The sequence below is a fragment of the Coregonus clupeaformis genome, chromosome 13 (genome assembly GCF_020615455.1).
Source record: "Coregonus clupeaformis isolate EN_2021a chromosome 13, ASM2061545v1, whole genome shotgun sequence".
NCBI lineage: Eukaryota > Metazoa > Chordata > Actinopteri > Salmoniformes > Salmonidae > Coregonus > Coregonus clupeaformis.
Genome location: NC_059204.1, coordinates 46,648,956 through 46,669,401, shown reverse-complemented (window position 1 = coordinate 46,669,401; position 20,446 = coordinate 46,648,956). Strand labels below are relative to the sequence as shown.

Here is a 20,446-nt window from a genome sequence, read left to right as displayed (position 1 = left end):
ACTGCCAGCACAAGTTGAAAGTTTGAGTAGGCCTATATGATGTCTAGGTACACAAATCTGTGATTACATTAAGCCATTTCACCCCCACATGTCAGCTGTGACATACTTCACCTTTTGGGGGCATGAGGAAACTGGGGGCTGCCAGTTTGGCTTGTGGCCAGACAAAATTGAAGCATCTGTGTTTTCTGTTCACTCTTAACTCTGTGTCTTCTGTTCACTCTGTTAACTCTGAGACACGTCTGTATAATGAGGGTATGTGAGCCTTTTAGCTTAACAAGTAAAGCTTAATATCAATCACCTACTGAACATAGGCCCACAAAAACTGGATATCTTTTCCACGAATACAAATCAAGGATCAACAAGCCAACCATGTAGGCCTACTTATGTATTTGCAAAAAGCAGATCCAAACATATAGTATTAGAGCCAACTAAAATTGTGAGGTGACTGTTCAAGTTTACTAAACGTAATACTTGTAGTAGGCTATAGGTTACAAAAAGCGTTCAGGAAAAAAGCGCACCTCCGTGTGTTCAACCAATTTGGGGGCGTTGTTGAATTTTGACAGTTTAGATCCTGCAGCCCTCCGACTGAAACACTCCCAGTGAGAAAGTATTTATAATGTTATAGATGACGGTGTCGGGTTCCCCTTCTCATCCACTAATTATTTTCGGCTTTTATGGCAAGCAACTCAGATCAATTCAGATCTGTCATTGAACAAAGTCATACCTCATGGCCGCATCAAACAGCCGACGTGACGTACTGTCCAAGTTATGGGTCACAATGTTCGTTGTTGTTGTGGTCGTACTGCAGGTAGCTTCGACAACTGGACTCCTATTCTTGAACATGTCGGTTGCTCAGGTAAGGCCTTTTTTTCTCCATCCTATAGCTGATGTTCACCCTGACGACCAGAAAACCTCTATTCATGCTATTTTTGAGTTTGTCCCCAGCTCACAGTCGGTTCCCCATAATTTATGGTAGTCAGGAAATTATAACTTCAGACCACATTCATAAAAAAAAACATTTATGAAGTATGAAGTAGCCTACAGTCTTCTTGAGCTTATACATGGCAGTGAGTGAAGAACAGTTTATTAGCCTACTGATTTATAAATGACATATTATCCAATAATGAACACTATATGAAGTACAGCGCTTTCAGAAAGTATTCACACCCCTTGACTTGTTCCACATTTTGTTGTGTTACAGCTTGAATTTAAAAGGAATTCAATTGAGATTTGGTGTCACTGGCCTACACACAATACCCCATAATATCAAAGTGGAATTATGTTTTTTTTTTTTTTATACAATAAAAATAATAATAATTATTATTATTAAAAGCTGAAATGTCTTGAGTCAATAAGTATTCAACCCCTTTGTTAAATAAGTTCAGTAGTAAACATTTGCTTAACAAGTCACATGAGTTGCATAAACTCACTCTGTGTGCAATAATAGTGTTTAACATGATTTTTGAATGACAACCTCATCTCTGTACCCCACACATACAAGTTCCCTCAGTCCAGCAGTGAATTTAACACAGATTCGAACACAAAGACCAGGGAGGTTTTCCAATGCCTTGCAAAGAAAGGCACCTATTGTTAGATGGCCCAAAAAAAAAAAAATACATATATATATTGAATATCGGTGCACAAAATGTGGCAAAGAAATTAACTTTATGTGCTGAATACAAAGCGCTACATTATTCTTCACCTCTTAATCAGAAAAAATAGTTTGCAACATACTTCTCCAATTTACTTCCCCATTTAGATTGTACCTGCTGATTAAAAGTGAATTATGTCTGCATAAAGTATCAGCATACACTGAAGACTTTGTTACTGCATGGAGATGAAAATGACTGTGATAATCAAAGTAGGCTAATGCTCAAGTTTGATCAGTGTCATTGGTCAGATTCTTCTCTCTCTGTGTAGTCTGGCATGGGGTCCCATGGTTTGGCTCTAGTCCTGGTTTGCTACAATGACTACAGAGCCTGTTACCGCACCAACAAAGACCCTGTAAGTCACAAATATGACCATAGGGTCGAAGATCCTAACCACATCCCTCAGAAATACATTCTATTACATTGATTACTGCATTGTTAGGTTTTGGAGCTTGCACAACATTCATTTCACTGTACTTGTGCACGTGACACTAAAACTTGAAACTTGAAATAAACCACACACATTGGTCATAACAATGAAACTGGTAATGGGTAGCAGTGACTGAGTCTATTATTTATTATATGAATCACCACTCACCAGGCAAATACTAGTTGAGATGGAAAGTTGGATTTGTAGTCCACTGCAACTCCAGACTAAGTCAAACTAGGCCTGTCTAACAATTGTACAAAGTTACGAAAGCTGCCAAGTTTAGAGTCAGCAAAGTTATGTGAGGAGGTGTGGTAAGGGGGCAGGAAATGGTGTGTTTTGATTGCACCCTGTCACGCCCTGACTCAGGGGACTTGTATATGTTGAGTCAGGGTGTGTATGTTCTATGTTTTATATTTCTATGTTGAGATTCTAGTATGTCTAGATCTATGTTGGCCTGTGTGGTTCCCAATCAGAGGCAGCTGTCGCTCGTTGTCTCTGATTGGGGACCATACTTAGGCTGCCTTTTGGCACTAGTTAGTTGTGGGATCTTGTTCCGTGTAAGGTATGTTGTTTGTGTGCTACCTTGGACTTCACGTTTCGTTTGTTGTTTTGGTTGTGTGTTTATTCGTTAAATAAACATGTTGGCATATCACGCTGCGCCTTGGTCCGTCCCGTCTATAAACGATCGTGACAGAAGATCCCACCAAACGAGGACCAAGCAGCGTGCCCAGGAAGGGCGTATAGCGATGTCACAGGTGGGCAAATGGTGGTCATGGGAGGAGATATTCGCGGGGAAAGGGCCATGGGCGAAGGTAAATGCCCAGGCAGGAGAGGAACGACGGCAACACGGAAGCCGGCCGAGGAGGAGGCCCGAGAAGCAGCCCCAATAATTTTTTTGGGGGGGGCTAAAGGGGTGGTCGGGGAGCGATAGTGAAGAGCCCCGACCACTGCACCCGGTTGGTTTTCGGATTGGGTCCCTACGACCTTGGGAAGAGGAGTGGGAACAGTACTACACTGAGGAGTCGGAGGATGACGACGACGACGAGTGTCTGTTCCCTAACTCGTGGGGGCTTCTGAAGGAGTCCTCACAGGAAGAGGAGTGCCGACGACGGAGACCCGAGAGGCAACCCCAAGAAAATGTTTTGGGGGGCACACGGTGTGGATGACGAGGCAGCAGGAGGCAGCGACAGGGCGGATCTGCAGGTTAGGAGGGGAGGCCACCAGGTTACGGGGGCTATTGGTTCAGAGAGAGCAGGAGTTATTAGGTCAGAGGGAGGCGCTACAGGAGGCTATAAGGGAGAAGGAGAGTGTAGAGGCACGGCGAGAGGAGCTGGTTAGGCAGCAGAAGGAGCAGGGGTTTATAAAGGAACCCAGTCCCGCTCCTCGCACCAAGCAAGTGGTGCGTGTCGCCAGTCCGGTCCGGCCCATTCCTATTCCCCGCACTAAGCCAGTGGTGCGTGTTCCCAGTACGGCCCGATCCGTTCCTGCTTCCCGCACTAAGCCAGTGGTGTGTGTTCCCAGTACGGTTCGGTCCGTTCCTGCTCCTCGCATCAAGCCAGTGGTGCGCGTCGCCAGCCCGGTGCGGCCTGTTCCTGCCCCTCGCACCAAACCAGTGGTGCGCGTCGCCAGCCCGGCCCGGCCTGTTCCTGCCCCTCGCACCAAGCCAGTGGTGCGCGTCGCCAGCCTGGTCCGGCCTGTTCCTGCCCCTCGCACCAAGCCAGTGGTGCGCGTCGCCAGCCCGGTCCGGCCTGTTCCTGGCCCTCGCACCAAGCCTGTGGTGCGCATCGCCAGCCCGGCCTGTTCCTGCCCCTCGCACCAAGCCAGTGGTGCACATCGCCAGCCCGGTCCGGCCTGTTCCTGTCTCTCGCACCAAGCCAGTGGTGCGCGTCGCCAGCCCGGTCCGGCCTGTTCCTGCCCCTCACACCAAGCCAGTGGTGCGCGTCGCCAGCCCGGTCCGGCCTGTTCCTGTCCCTCGCACCAAGCCAGTGGTGCGCGTCGCCAGCCCGGCCCGGCCTGTTCCTGCCCCTCGCACCAAGCCAGTGGTGCGCGTCGCCAGCCCGGTCTGGCCTGTTCCTGTCCCTCGCACCAAGCCAGTGGTGTGCGTCGCCAGCCCGATCCGGTCTGTTCCTGTCCCTCGCACCAAGTCAGTGGTGCGCGTCGCCGGCCCGGCCTGTTCCTGCCCCTCGCACCAAGCCAGTGGTGCGCGTCGCCAGCCCGGCCCGGCCTGTTCCTGCTCCCTGCACCAGGCCAGTGGTGCGTGTCGCCAGTCCGGTACGTCCCGTTCCTGCTCCCCGCACCAAGCTAGAGGTGCGCGTCGCCAGCCCGGTCCGGCCCGTTCCTGCTCCCCGCACCAAGCCAGTGGTGCGTGTGTCCAGTCCGGCATGGCCCGTGCCTGTTCCACCGGTGCCTGGTCCGGCACCGGTCAGCTGCTCCACTCCGGAGCCAGAGCAATCCGCTCCACCGGGGTCCAGTCCAGCTCCGGTCAGCGGCTCCACTCCGGAGCCAGAGCAGTTCGATCCACCGTTGTCGGGTCCAGCTCCAGTCAGCGGTTCCAGTCCAGACCCAGACGTCAGCCCCTCTCCAGGTTCGGGTCTCCCACAGCAGGGTCCAGACAGGGCTTGGTACATCATGGGAGGAAGGAGAGGGGAAGCAGCGCGCCGAGGTCCAGATCAGACCAGGGGCGCAACAGAGAGGCGGAGAGTAAGTGGTCGTCACGCCCTGAGCCGGATCCGCCTCCGAGGCGGAATGCCCACCCGGCCCCTACCCTGTTATGTTTATGTTGTGCGGTCGGAGTCCGCACCTTTTTTGGGGGGGTGGGGTACTGTCACGCCCTGACTCTGAGGACTCTTATTTGTTGAGTCAGGGTGTGATTTTCCTTGTTGTGTATGTTCTATATTTCTATGTTGAGATTCTAGTATGACTAGATCTATGTTGGCCTGTGTGGTTCCCAATCAGAGGCAGCTGTCGCTCGTTGTCTCTGATTGGGGACCATACTTAGGCAGCCTATTGGCACTAGTGGGTTGTGGGATCTTGTTCCGTATAAGGTATGTTTTTTGTTTGCTACCTTGGACTTCACGTTTCGTTTGTTGTTTTGTTATTCGTTAAATAAACATGTTGGCATATCACGCTGCGCCTTGGTCCGTCCCGTCCTTCAACGAGCGTGACACACCCTTGAAGAGTGGCCTAATCATTTACACGACTGAGCTTGTACTTCATTACTAATCAAAGCAAAAACATGTGTGACGAGGTGTTAAAGAAGGAGTCAGGCGCAGGAGGTAAAATACCGAAGTCCAGAGTTTAATATGTTTGCATAAATCAAACGCCCCAAGCGTCAAACGAAACTGTACAAGGCAAAACATCCAACTTGGCAATAACACAGTGAAATGTAGCTCAAACGAGCTACACGCTCTCGCAACAAAACAATCACTCACAAAGACAAGGGGAACAGAGGGAACACTTATACATATACTAATTAGGGGAATGAGCACCAGGTGTGTGTGATTGACAAGACATGACAAGTGGAGTGATGAGAATGGGATCGGCAGTAGCTAGTACTCCGGTGACGACGAACGCCGAAGCCTGCCCGAACCAGGAGGGGGGGCAGCCTCAGCGGAAGTCGTGACAAGTACCACCCCCCGACGCGCGGCTCCAGCAGTGCGTCAACCCCGGCCTCGGGGATGGCCAGGAGCAGGGCGAGTCGGATGGCGACGGTGGAAATCCCTCAACAGGGAGGGATCGAGGATGTCCCGCCTTGGGACCCAGCACCGTTCCTCTGGACCGTACCCCTCCCACTTCACGAGATACTGAAGGCCCCCCACCCAACGCCTCGAATCCAGGATGGAACGGACCGAGTACGCCGGGGCCCCCTCAATGTCCAGAGGAGGTGGAGGAACCTCCCGTACCTCAGACTCCTAGAGCGGACCAGCTACCACCGACCTGAGGAGAGACATGAAACGAGGGGTTAATACGGTAATCAGGGGGGAGTAACAACCTGTATGTCACCTCGTTTATTCTCCTCAGGACTTTAAAACGGCCCCACAAACCGCGGGCTCAGCTTCCGACAGGGCAGGCGGAGGGGCAGATTCCGGGTCGAGAGCCAGACCCGATCCCCCGGTACGAACACCGTGGCCTCCCTGCGGTGGCGGTCAGTGTTGGCCTTCTGACGATGCACGGCGCACTGGAGGCGAACGTGGGCAGCATCCCAAGTCTCCTCTGCGCGCCGAAACCAGTCATTCACTGTGGGAGCCTCAGTCTGGCTCTGGTGCCACGGTGCCAGGACCGGTTGGTACCCCAAAACACATTGGAAGGGTGATAGGTTAGTGGAGGAGTGGCTGAGAGAGTTCTGAGCATATTCTGCCCATGGCAGGAACACTGACCACTCCCCCGGCCCGTCCTGACAGTAGGTCTGCAGGAACCTACCCACATCTTGATTCACCCTTTCCACCTGCCCATTGCTCTCGGGGTGAAAAACAGAGGTCAGGCTGACCGAGACCCCCAGACGTTCCATGAACGCCTTCCAGACTCTAGACGTGAACTGGGGACCTCGGTCGGACACTATATCCTCTGGTACCCCGTAGTGCCGGAAGACGTGAGTAAACAGAGCCTCCGCAGTTTGTAGGGCCGTGGGGAGACCGGGCAGAGGAAGGAGGCGGCAGGACTTTGAAAAGTGGTTCACAACGACCAGGATCGTGGTGTTACCCTGGGAGGGGGGAAGATCAGTGAGAAAATCAATACTCAGGTGAGACCATGATCGTTGTGGAACTGGTAAAGGTTGTAGCTTACCTGCTGGGAGGTGCCTAGGTGCCTTACTCTGGGCGCACACTGAGCATAAGGAAACATACACTCTCACGTCCTTAGCCAAGGTAGGCCACCAGTACTTCTCGGTCAGGGAGCGCATTGTACAACCAATACCTGGATGACCAGAGGAGGGTGACGTGTGTGCCCAGTAGATCAGCCGATCACGGATAAGCGCAGGCACGTACTGCAGCCCAGCTGGACACTGCGGTGGAGATGGATCTGTGTGTAATGCCTGCGCTATATCTGCATCCATCGCCCATACTACCGGCGCCACAATGCATGAAGCCGGGAGTATGGGGGTGTTGTCTCTGGGCCTCTCCTCTGTGTCATACAGCCGAGACAGTGCGTCTGCCTTCACGTTCTTCGTACCCGGAATATATGAGAGTGTGAAATCAAACCGGGTGAAGAAGAGGGCCCACCTGGCCTGGCGAGGATTCAGCCTCCTCGCTGCCCGAATGTACTCCAGGTGACGGTGGTCTGTCCAGACGAGGAAAGGGTGTTTCGCCCCTTCGAGCCAATGTCTCCACACCGGCAAAGCTCGGACAACAGCCAACAGCTCCCGATCACCAACGCCGTAGTTCTGCTCCGCCGAGCTGAGCTTCTTAGAAAAGAAGGCACAGGGGTGGAGCTTGGGTGGCGTGCCCGAGCGTTGGGATAAGACAGCTCCTATCCCTATCTCGGACGCATCCACCTCCACTACGAACGGTAGTGATGAATCGGGGTGAGCCAGTACCGGGGCTGAGGTGAACAGACCCCGCAATCTACTGAATGCCAAATCAGCCTCAGCAGACCAGCGGAGCCGGAACAGCCCACCCTTCAACAAGGAGGTAATGGGAGCTGCAACCTTGCCAAAACCCAGAATAAACCTTCGATAGTAGTTGGCAAAGCCAAGGAAGCGCTGCACCTCCTTTACCGTGGTTGGAGTCTGCCAATTACGCACGGCTGCAATGCGGTCTCCCTCCATCTCCACACCTGTGGTGGTAATGCGATATCCGAAGAAGGAGATTGACTGCTGGAAAAAACTCACACTTCTCTGCCTTGGCATGAATATAATTTTCCAGCAGTCGGACCAGTACTTTGTGAACCAGGGACACATGCTTGGCGCGCATAGCGGAATACACCAGGATGTCATCGATGTAGACCACCACACCACGACCAAGCATGTCCCGAAACACCTCGTTCACAAAGGACTGGAAAACGGATGGAACATTCATCAAACCGTGGGGCATCACCAGGTATTCATAATGCCCCGAGGTTGTGCTGAATGCTGTTTTCCACTCAGCCCCTTCCCGAATACGCACCAGGTTGTAGGCACTCCTGAGGTCTAATTTGGTGAAAAAACGGGCCCCATGCATTGACTCAACCACTGAAGGAATGAAGGGAAGAGGATAACTAAATCGTACCGTCACATTATTCAGTGGTCGATAATCAATGCACGGGCATAAACCGCCATCTTTCTTCTTCACAAAGAAGAAACTCGAGGAGGCAGGTGAAGTGAAGGGACGTATATACCCCTGGCGCAGGGACTCGGTGATGTATATTTCCATAGCCTCCGTTTCAGCCTGCGACAGGGGATACACATGACTCCTGGGAGGTACAGCGTCTACCCAAAGGTTTATCACGCAATCCCCCTCCCGATGAGGTGGTAATTTAGTCGCTTGTGTCTTGGAAAACGCGAGCGCCAGATCTTGGTATTCGGGGGGAATGCGCACGGTGGGGTTACCGTCTGGACTTTCCACCGTGGTCTCACCAACGGAAACACCTAGACACCTACCCGGACACTCATTCGATCACCCTGTAAGAACCCTCTGCGGCCATGAGAAATTGGGGTTGTGAAGGGCTAACCACGGGAGACCCAAGACTACAGGGTAAGCAGGAGACTCAATAATCATAAAGGTGATCTGCTCAACATGTGTCTCCTGCGTAATCATGGTGACTGGTACAGTAACTTCCTTAACCAACTCGGACTGGTCGACTATCTAGTGCTCTGATGGGGAGTGGAATGGTTAGGGGAACCAATGAAATGCCTTGACGGTGTGCAAATGCCCTGTCCATAAAATTCCCAGCTGCGCCTGAATCGACTAGCGCCTTACACTGGGAACCTACCAAGTGATCTGAAAAGGAGATAGATAAAGTACAGTGCGCCGCAAAGGGCTCTGAACACATTTGGGTGTTCATTACCTGGGGTGATGCGTGAGTACCCTGCCTACCGCCTCCAGACCCAAAATAATGTTGACTCCTGCGCTCTCTCGAGCGGCGGCTCCCCCCAGCTCCATCTGCTCGGGGTCAGAGTCGTCCGGAGTGGGAACGGGCAGACCCCTACCAGGACGTCCTCTGGCTGCTAGCAGATTGTCCAGCCGGATGGCCATGTCCACCAGTTGGGAGAACGATAGCATGGCATCCCGGCAGGCTAGCTCCCGTCGGACGTCCTCCCTTAGGTGGCACCGGAAATGGTCTATCAGGGTCCGCTCGTTCCACCTGGACCCCGCTGCCAGTGTCCGGAACTCCAGCGCGTAGTCCTGAGCGGTCCTCGTCCCCTGCCTTAGATGAACCAGAGGTTTGCCCGCCTCTTGACCCTCAGGCGGGTGATCAAAAACGGCCTGATAGAGGCGAGCAAACTCCCCGTAGTTCACCAACATGGAACCTCCCTCGTTCCATACCGCGTTGGCCCACTCCAGGGCTCTCCCACAAAGGCAGGAAACGAAGACAGATACCTTCTCCCGTTCCCGGGGCTCCGGTCTGATGCTGGAGAAATACAACTCCAGTTGGAGTAGGAATCCCTTACATCGCGCTGCAGTTCTATTTGCATAAATCAAACGCCCCAAGCGTCAAATGAAACTGTACAAGGGAAAACATCCACCTTGGCAATAACACAGTGAAATGTAGCTCAACCAAGCTACACGCTCTCACAACAAAACAATCACTCACAAAGACAAGGGGAACAGAGGGAACACATATACTAATTAGGGGAATGAGCACCATGTGTGTGTGATTGACAAGACATGACAAGTGGAGTGATGAGAATGGGATCGGCAGTAGCTAGTACTCCGGTGACGACAAACGCAGAAGCCTTGCCCGAACCAGGAGGGGGAGCAGCCCCGGCGGAAGTCGTGACAACATGTTCCTGTGAATGTTTGTCATTTTTCCATTTTCATGTTGGAAAAAGTGCAACTCCAGCAGTGTGACTAACAGCAAACATGTCAATATTTATGGAAAACAGCACACTTTCTTTCTGGTCTGTTCAATCAAACCTGTTAATCCTTTAAAAATAGAACAATAACATTCAAAAATCACTACTTAAAGTTTATTCACTCCAGAAATCCCAAAACATAGTTTCATCATTATCCTATAAGCAGCAGATACACTACAGACAAAGAGACTCAGTCACCCCTCTCCTGTGGTTTGTGCTGTGCAGGTGAGGAGCCAGGGGGTGGCTGATGAGTTACGCTGCCTGGGGCTCCTGAATGCCCTGGAGAAAGACCAGGAGATACCCGACTCTCTGGTCCAACTGTTTGGGGAGCCTTGCATACAACTGGCTGAGGGAATCAGGGCCTATATCACCAAAGTGGGTATCATTTCTTAGTTACACACTCATTGTTCATTAGATGATTGTAATAAACAAGCAAACTATTCATATACAGTGGGGAGAACAAGTATTTGTGTCACGAATTCCGCCGAGGCTGCTCCTCCTCCTTGTTCAGGCAGGCTTCGGCGTTCGTCGTCCCCGGAGTACTAGCTGCCACCGTTTGATGTTATCTATGTTTGTTTGGTTTTGTCTGTTTAGTGCACCTGTTCCTTATCACGTCTTGATTATGTCACCTATAAGTTTCCTTTGGTTTTGTTTGTAGTTGTGTGTCGTTGTACGCCTGTCGTTTGGTGTAGGTTGTTTGTTTGCTTATTGTTACTGCTGTTCGCACTTTACGCACTGTTTTGCGTATTCGCTCGCCTCCTGTTTATGAGGCCTGTATGGATTGTTCTTTGCTCCTGTGACTATTAAAAGTCGGATCGACTAAGCTTCTGTGTCCTGCGCCTGACTCCAACACCACATCCACATCAGCCCTTGACAATTTCATACACTGCCGATTTTGCAGGTTTTCCTACTTACAAAGCATGTAGAGGTCTGTAATTTGTATCATAGGTACACTTCAACTGTGAGAGACGGAATCTAAAACAAAAATCCAGAAAATCACATTGTATGATTTTTAAGTAATTAATTTGCATTTTATTGCATGACATAAGTATTTGAAACATCAGAAAAGCAGAACTTAATATTTGGTACAGAAACCTTTGTTTGCAATTACAGAGATCATACGTTTCCTGTAGGTCTTGACCAGGTTTGCACACACTGCAGCAGGGATTTTGGCCCACTCCTCCATATAGACCTCCAGATCCTTCAGGTTTCGGGGCTGTCACTGGGCAATACGGACTTTCAGCTCCCTCCAAAGATTTTCTATTGGGTTCAGGTCTGGAGACTGGCTAGGCCACTCCAGGACCTTGAGATGCTTCTTACGGAGCCACTCCTTAGTTGCCCTGGCTGTGTGTTTCGGGTCGTTGTCATGCTGGAAGACCCAGTCACGACCCATCTTCAATGCCCTTACTGAGGGAAGTAGGTTGTTGGCCAAGATCTCGCGATACATGGCCCCATCCATCCTCCCCTCAATACGGTGCAGTCGTCCTGTCCCCTTTGCAGAAAAGCATCCCCAAAGAATGATGTTTCCACCTCCATGCTTCACGGTTGGGATGGTGTTCTTGGGGTTGTACTCATCCTTCTTCTTCCTCCAAACACGGCGAGTGGAGTTTAGACCAAAAAGCTCTATTTTTGTCTCATCAGACCACATGACCTTCTCCTATTCCTCCTCTGGATCATCCAGATGGTCATTGGCAAACTTCAGACGGGCCTGGACATGCGCTGGCTTGAACAGGGGGACCTTGCGTGCGCTGCAGGATTTTAATCCATGACGGCGTAGTGTGTTACTAATGGTTTTCTTTGAGACTGTGGTCCCAGCTCTCTTCAGGTCATTGACCAGGTCCTGCCGTGTTGTTCTGGGCTGATCCCTCACCTTCCTCATGATCATTGATGCCCCACGAGGTGAGATCTTGCATGGAGCCCCAGACCGAGGGTGATTGACCGTCATCTTGAACTTCTTCCATTTTCTAATAATTGCGCCAACAGTTGTTGCCTTCTCACCAAGCTGCTTGCCTATTGTCATGTAGCCCATCCCAGCCTTGTGCAGGTCTACAATTGTATCCCTGATGTTCTTACACAGCTCTCTGGTCTTGGCCATTGTGGAGAGGTTGGAGTCTGTTTGATTGAGTGTGTGGACAGGTGTCTTTTATACAGGTAACGAGTTCAAACAGGTGCAGTTAATACAGGTAATGAGTGGAGAACAGGAGGGCTTTTTAAAGAAAAACTAACAGGTCTGTGAGAGCCGGAATTCTTACTGGTTGGTAGGTGATCAAATACTTATGTCATGCAATAAAATGCAAATTAATTACTTAAAAATCATACAATGTGATTTTCTGGATTTTTGTTTTAGATTCCGTCTCTCACAGTTGAAGTGTACCTATGATAAAAATTACAGACCTCTACATGCTTTGCAAGTAGGAAAACCTGCAAAATCGGCAGTGTATCAAATACTTGTTCTCCCCACTGTACCTACGATGTTTCTAGAAGTGTTACATACACATGGTTATATAATTCTTAACAAGGGAGAGAGATATATCATTAATATTTGCACACATAAGATGCTGTGTAGGCTATTGACTTTTCAGAGCTCAGAACTTAGTCCAGTGATGGAATTCTTCAGAACCTTACGTACCAACAATTTATTCTCTAATGCATCACCCTCATCAGCATTGTTGTTTATAGACGGCTAATCTCATCTTGACCCCAAATATTAGACAGAGCTCCTCTCCGGATATGAGCTTTCCTGTACCCATGATCCACATTGCATCATACTCAATTCTCTATAGTCTATAACCTTGGCAGTGTCTGATTCAGTACTAATTGAGTAAAGCTGTAAGTTGTGCGCAGCCAAGAAAGACAGTATTATCTGTCATGGTCTCTTTCTGTCATAGATCATAGTCAAGGGCTGGGTTGGGTGGGAGTAGTAGTTGAGAGTGCATGGTGATTCAGCTTCAAAGCGCACAGAGGTTTTTCACTATTTCATTGAAAAACCAATCTAGGCATAACAAGTCAGTCACACATCTGGCCTGTCTACTCCATGTCTTTTTCTGTGAAACCTAGGAAGAGCAAGTGAGACTACTTACTGGGATGTGTCCAGGTCCCATTAAAATGTGTACCCTCTCGACTTTGTCAACAGAGCTTGTAAATCCAGAATTGTGTTCAACATGAAATTGGAATGACAAAGATTGCTCAACAGGAATGCTGCATGCATGTCATAGGCCGTACTGTACTCAGTCCTGCAATGTGTGTTCATTATTGGGGTCTATGCCACAGGTCATTTTTTGGGGGGGTCTTTCAGGTGACAGAAAGTAGTGTTTCAAAACACACCTTCCCAGGTAATCATCCATCATCATCATAGCATGCATGTCTTATCTATCCAATATCCACTTATTTTGCTACCATTCTCTCACTGCTATGTTCCTTTTCAGAGCCCAGAGACGAACCAAGCCAGTCAGTGCTGCTGGGCATCAGAAGCCCTCTGCTCACCTCACACTCCGAGACAGTGGCTTACATGGTATTTTTTTTATTATTTTTTTTTATGTTCTAAATTGTTTTTTTTCTTCAATTTTTTAATTTTTTTTAGTCATTTAGCAGACGCTCTTGTTACAGGAGCAATTAGGGTTAAGTGCCTTGCTTAAGGGCACATCGACAGATTTTTCACCTAGTCGGCTCGGGATTAGAACCACACAACGCTCTTACCCACTAAGCTACCTGCCAGTATGTGAGTCTAGTGGTTTGTGCTTGCTTGTTCTTTTGGAGGGACACTCACTTTTGTCAGCGTTTCTATAATATCTTTCATCTAATGTAATTTCCTGTTTTTATGATGGAAATAAATTGCAGAATGTCAGTAAATTTCAACAGTATAGCTTTAAAAACACTTTAGCCATACAGTTGAAGTTGGAAGTTTACATACACCTTAGCCAAATACATATAAACTCAGTTTTTCACAATTCCTGACATTTAATCCTAGTAAGAATTCCCTGTCTTAGGTCAGTTAGGATCACCACTTTATTTTAAGAATGTGAAATGTCAGAATAATAGTAGAGAGAATGATTTATTTCAGCTTTTATTTATTTCATCACATTCCCAGTGGGTCAGAAGTTTACATACACTCAATTAGTATTTGGTAGCATTGCCTTTAAATTGTTTAACTTGGGTCAAACGTTTCGGGTAGCCTTCCACAAGCTTCCCACAATAAGTTGAGTGAATTTTGGCCCATTCCTCCTGACAGAGCTGGTGTAACTGAGTCAGGTTTGTAGGCCTCCTTGCTCGCACACGCTTTTTCAGTTCTGCCCACATATTTTCTATAGGATTGAGGTCAGGGCTTTGTGATAGCCACTCCAATACCTTGACTTTGTTGTCCTTAAGCCATTTTGCCACAACTTTGGAAGTATACTTGGGGTCATTGTCCATTTGGAAGACCCATTTGCGACCAAGCTTTAACTTCCTGACTGATGTCTTGAGATGTTGCTTCAATATATCCACATAATTTTCCTTCCTCATGATGCCATCTATTTTGTGAAGTGCACCAGTCCCTCCTGCAGCAAAGCACCCCCACAGCATGATGCTGCCACCCCCATGCTTCACGGTTGGGATGGTGTTCTTCGGCTTGCCAGCCTTCCCCTTTGTCCTCCAAACATAACGATGGTCATTATGGCCAAACAGTTCTATTTTTGTTTCATCAGACCAGAGGACATTTCTCCAAAAAGTACGATCTGGGATTGATTTTCACTTTTCGCACCAAAGTACGTTAATCTCTAGGAGACAGAACGTGTCCCCTTCCTGAGCGGTATGACGGCTGCGTGGTCCCATGGTGTTTATACTTGCGTACTATTGTTTGTACAGATGAACGTGGTACCTTCAGGCGTTTGGAAATTGCTTCCAAGGATGAACCAGACTTGTGGAGGTCTACAATTTTTTTTCTGAGGTCTTGGCTGATTTCTTTTGATTTTCCCATGATGTCAAGCAAAGAGGCACTGAGTTTGAAGGTAGGCCTTGAAATACATCCACAGGTACACTTCCAATTGACTCATATTATGTGAATTAGCCTATCAGAAGCTTCTAAAGCCATGACATTATTTTCTGGAATTTTCCAAGCTGTTTAAAGGCACAGTCAACTTAGTGTATGTAAACTTCTGACCCACTGGAATTGTGATACAGTTCATTATAAATGAAATAATCTGTCTGTAAACAATTGTTGGAAAGTTTACTTGTGTCAAGCACAAAGTAGATTTCCTAACCGACTTGCCAAAACTATAGTTTGTTAACAAGAAATTTGTGGAGTGGTTGAAAAACAAGTTTTAATGACTCCAAACTAAGTGTATGTAACCTTACGACTTCAACTGGATCAAGCATCTGCAAAGACCATCTGAGCAAATAAAGGTGTGGCATCATTCATCTCATCTCCACATCCAATTCACTCAAACTGCAGCATGATCTCACATAAACCTCAGACTTCAAAGACAAGGCGCCGTTTTCATATTCAGATCACCACCAGCAGTCTGTCTGATCATACAGCCAAGAACGTACTAATGTCCTTGTGAATGAATACGTCAGAACAGCTGCTACTGATTTGCTTCTTGTCTGAATTATTTGACTTTTCTCCCATCCAATCAAACGACTGTTTCCCTGCTGCACTCATTTCGTCAAAGATAAAGACATTATTGTTAAAGGAATCCAACCATATGTACAATGCCTAGTGAAAGTCTACACACCCCTTGCACATTCTTCACATTTAAATTAAAAAAAATATTCAATTCGATTTTTTGTTCACGCCGATGTACACAACCTTCTCCACATTTCCAAAGTGAAAGGAATATTATAAAAAAAATGCCTAATTAATGAAAGATAAAAAACGCAGATGTCTTGATTGCTTATGTCTTCAGACCCCAGAGTTTACACTTGGTGAAAGCACTTTTGGCAGCCATTACAGCTGTGAAACATTATGAATAATATTCTACCAACTTTGCACAACTCTTAGGGCAACATAAACTACATGACCAAAATTATGTGGACACCTGCTCGTCGAACTGCTTAATTCAAAATCATGGGCATTCATATGGAGTTGGTCCCCCCTTTGCTGCTATAACAGCCTCCACTCTTCTGGCTCGCAGTCGGTGTTCCAATTCATCCCAAAGGTGTTCAATGGGGTTGAGGTCAGGGCTCTTTGCGGTCCAGTGAAGTTCTTCCACCTATCTCGACAAACCGAGGACAGGCGATTTTTACGCGCTACGCGCTTCAGCACTCGGTGGTCCCGTTCTGTGAGCTTGTGTTGCCTACCACTTCACGGCTGAGCCGTTGTTGCTCCTAGACGTTTCCACTTCACAATAACAGCACTTACAGTTGACCGGGGCAGCTCTAGCAGGGCAGAAATTTGACAAACTGACTTGATGGAAAGGTGGCATCCTATGACGGTGCCATGTTGAAAGTCACTGAGCTCTTCAGTAAGGCCATTGTACTGCCAATGTATGTCTATGGAGATTGCATGGCTGTGTGCTCAATTTTATACACCTGTCAGCAACATGTGTGGCTGAAATAGCCAAATCCACTAATATGGAGGGGTGTCCACATACTTCTGTATGTATAGTGTATATCCATTGTTTTTGTCAAAATTGCTCAAGCTCAGTAAATTTGGTTGGGAGTCATTGATGGACAATGCAGATTTAAGTCAGGACTGAGACTGGAGTATTCAGGAACACTCAACAGCTATTGCAAAGCCATTCTGATGTGTATTTGGCATTCAAATATAATTGTCCCACTGAAAAATACAACTCTATCCCAAGGTTAGGTATTCAAAAGGCTGAGCCAGGGTTTCCTCTAACATTTTACCTGGGCTTTGCTCCTTTCATATTTATTTTGATACTGACACTCCAGTCCCTGCCGGTTGCAAGCATAACCATAACATGACAATACTTAAAAATACAGAGTATCAACAACATTGCATTCACTCAAAATTACAGGCCTGTATGACAAATTAAAAAGAATGAAGCCTGTGTTTTAAAAAATCCACTCCAAATCATCCATTCTGTTTGCAACAAGGCCGTTAAGCAATGCTACAAAACAACAAGGCAAATAAATTAACTTTTTGGCCTAAATGAAAAACTACAGGCTGTGGTCACATCCAATACAACACAACACAGAGTGAAACCCTCTGTATTTTCAAGTATTGTGGTCACAGCATCATGTTATGGGTATGCTTGTCACCGGCAGGGACTGGGGAGTGAATAGAAATATGAAAGGAGCAAAGCACAGGTAAAAAGTTAGAGGAAAATCCGCCTCAGTCTTCTGAAAACCTAACCCTGGTATTTGGTTTTATTTTTCAGTGGGTCAATTACACCATTTTGAATGCCCAAAACACACCAGATAGGCTTTTCCGAGAGGTGTTGAGTGTTCCTGAGTGGTCCAGCCTCAGTCCTGAGTTAAATTTGCTTGAAAATCAGGAGACAAGGTTTGAATATTGCCATCCATCAATGACTCCCAATCGAATGTAGTTATCTTGAGCAATTTTTACAAAAACAATGGGAAAATGTTCCCCTAAGAGTTGTGCAAAGTTGGTAGAATCTTATTCAAAATGATTCACAGATGTAATGGCTGCCATGTGACAACATTTTTTTAATTATAATTCTGAATTTGGAAAATGTCCAATCATTTCTCTTTCACTTTGAACATGTGGAATAGGTTGTTGAGATTGGTAGAAAACCCCTGTGAATGTATTCCCTTATGAGGCAGCAAAATGTGAAAACTGTGCAAGGGGTGTGTAGACTTTCACCAGTGACTGTAGGCCTTTTCATATTTGAGTCTACAGTAGTACTGCTTTGAATTAAATGTCTGTATTGACATACATATAGCTTCCTTTTTCCTCCCTATAGGCCCTATATCCCTGGCCCCTCAGAAAGACTTGCATCAGTCCTGCCTCCACCCGGTCCGGTCCTGGGGCAAGCAGGGCTTTGGCTCCCATCTCCACAACATGACCCTGTCTCATGGACGCCTCCGCATCCCCCAGTCCGGACGTTATTACCTGTATGCCCAGGTGTACTTCCGCTACCCCTCCCTCACCCACGAGGGGGGTGACCCCCATATGGGCACCTCTAGCACCAGCAGGTCCAGTGTGTTTACAAGAAGACGTCATACGCCAGGCCCATTCAGCTGCTGAAGGGGGTGGGCACCAAGTGCTGGGCGCCTGACACTGAGTATGCCCTCCACTCTGTCTACCAGGGAGGCCTGTTTGAGCTGCGTGCCAGGGATGAGATCTTTGTCTCTGTGTCGTCACCTACAGCTGTGCACACAGAGGACTCATCCAGCTATTTTGGGGCGTTCCAGTTTGACCAATGAGCATGTTAAGGAGGGGAAAAAGCTATCTCACACAAGAGAATACTAAACATGGACATACACTGAACAAAAAGATAAATGCAACATGTAAAGTGTTGGTCCCATGTTTCATGAGCTGAAAAAAAATATCACAGAAATGTTCCATATGCACAAAAATATTATTTATCTCCGATTTTGTGCACAAATTTGTTTACATCCCTGTTAGTGAGCACTTCTCTTTGCCAAGATATTCCATCCACCTGACAGGTGTGGCATATGAAGAGCTGATTAAGCAGCATGATCATTACACAGGTGCACCTTGTGCTGACAATAAAACACCACTCTAAAATGTGTAGTTTTGTCACCCAACACAATGCCACAGATGTCTCAAGTTTTGAGGGAGCGTGCAAATGGCATGCTGACTGCAATAATGTCCATCAGAGCTGTTGCTAGAGAATTGAATGTTCATTACTCTACCATAAGCCTTCTCCAACGTTGTTTTAGAGAATTTGGCAGTAAGTCCAACCGGCATCACAACCGCAAACCATGTGTATGGCGTCATGTGGGTGAGTGGTTGCTGATGTCAATGTTGTGAACAGATTGCCCCATGGTGGCGGTGGGGTTATGGTATGGGCAGGCATAAGCTACGGACAATGAACACAATTGCATTTTATTGATGGCAATTTGAATGCACAAAGATACTGTGACGAGATCCTGAAGCCCATTGTCGTGCCATTCATCCACCATTATCACCTCATGTTTCAGCATGATAATGGCCATGTCGCAAGGATCTGAACACAATTCATGGAAGCTGAAAATGTCCCAGTTCTTCCATGGCCTGCATACTCACCAGACATGTCACCATTGAGCATGTTTGGGATGCTCTGGATCGACGTGTATGACAGCGTGTTCCAGTTCCAATATCCAGCAACTTTACACAGCCATTGAAGAGGAGTGGGACAACAATCCACAGGCCACAATCAACAGCCTGATCAACTCTATGTGAAGGAGATGTGTCGCGCTACATGAGGCAAATGGTGGTCACACCAGATACTGACTGGTTTTCTGATCCACGCCCCTACCTTTTTTTTAAAGGTATCTGTGACCAACAGATGCATAACTGTATTCCCAGTCAAGTGAAATCTATAGATCAGGGCCTAATTAATTTATTGCAATTGACTGATTTCCTTATATGAACTGTAACTCTGTAAAATCTTTGAAAATGTTGCATGTTCCATTTATATTTTTGTTCAGTATAGATTACACATTTTACTACAAGTCAGTGGACATAGACTTCAAATCACCATGGTTATGAAATAGCCAGCCACAGACTTGTGCACAGGCCATTTATAAAACTGGCTCACAGGTGGCTTGGCATCAACGACTCTACATTAGAATGGGGTGGTGTGGACTAATTGGCATCAACGACTCTACATTAGAATGGGGTGGTGTGGACTAATTGGCATCAACGACTCTACATTAGAATGGGGTGGTGTGGACTAATTGGCATCAACGACTCTACATTAGAATGGGGTGGTGTGGACTAATTGGCATCAACGACTCTACATTAGAATGGGGTGGTGTGGACTAATTGGCATCAACGACTCTACATTAGAATGGGGTGGTGTGGACTAATTGGCATCAACGACTCTACATTAGAATGGGGTGGTGTGGACTAATTGGCATCAACGACTCTACATTAGAATGGGGTGGTGTGGACTAATTGGCATCCCACTTTGGTACTGTAGCACAATCACTAATAAGTATCACCAGCACTGAGGGAAGAGGTAAAGAAATATGTGAATTCTCCCCAGATACTGTATGTAGAGGTATGCAGCACTACCAGCCACCAAAGATAACTAAAGCTCTGGTGTCCATAAGGAACCACTCTTCTGTTCTGATTTGACCCGTAACAGGCACTAAACAAGCACTCATGCACCAGGAGGGTTCTTTTAATGTTGAATGTACCTATTGAGAATAAAATGACAAGCTTTGTGATGGATGTGGTTTCATAACTATAGTTAATTATGGATAACAAACAAACAATGGGCTCTTGAGGGGTAAAAACAAGGAACA

General features: G+C 47.4%; 1 pseudogene; it reads left to right on the top strand.

The window, feature by feature from the left end:
• The first annotated feature begins 246 nt into the window (after positions 1–246).
• LOC121578936 lies at positions 247–18,491 on the top strand (annotated as a pseudogene).
• Positions 18,492–20,446: the final 1,955 nt, after the last annotated feature.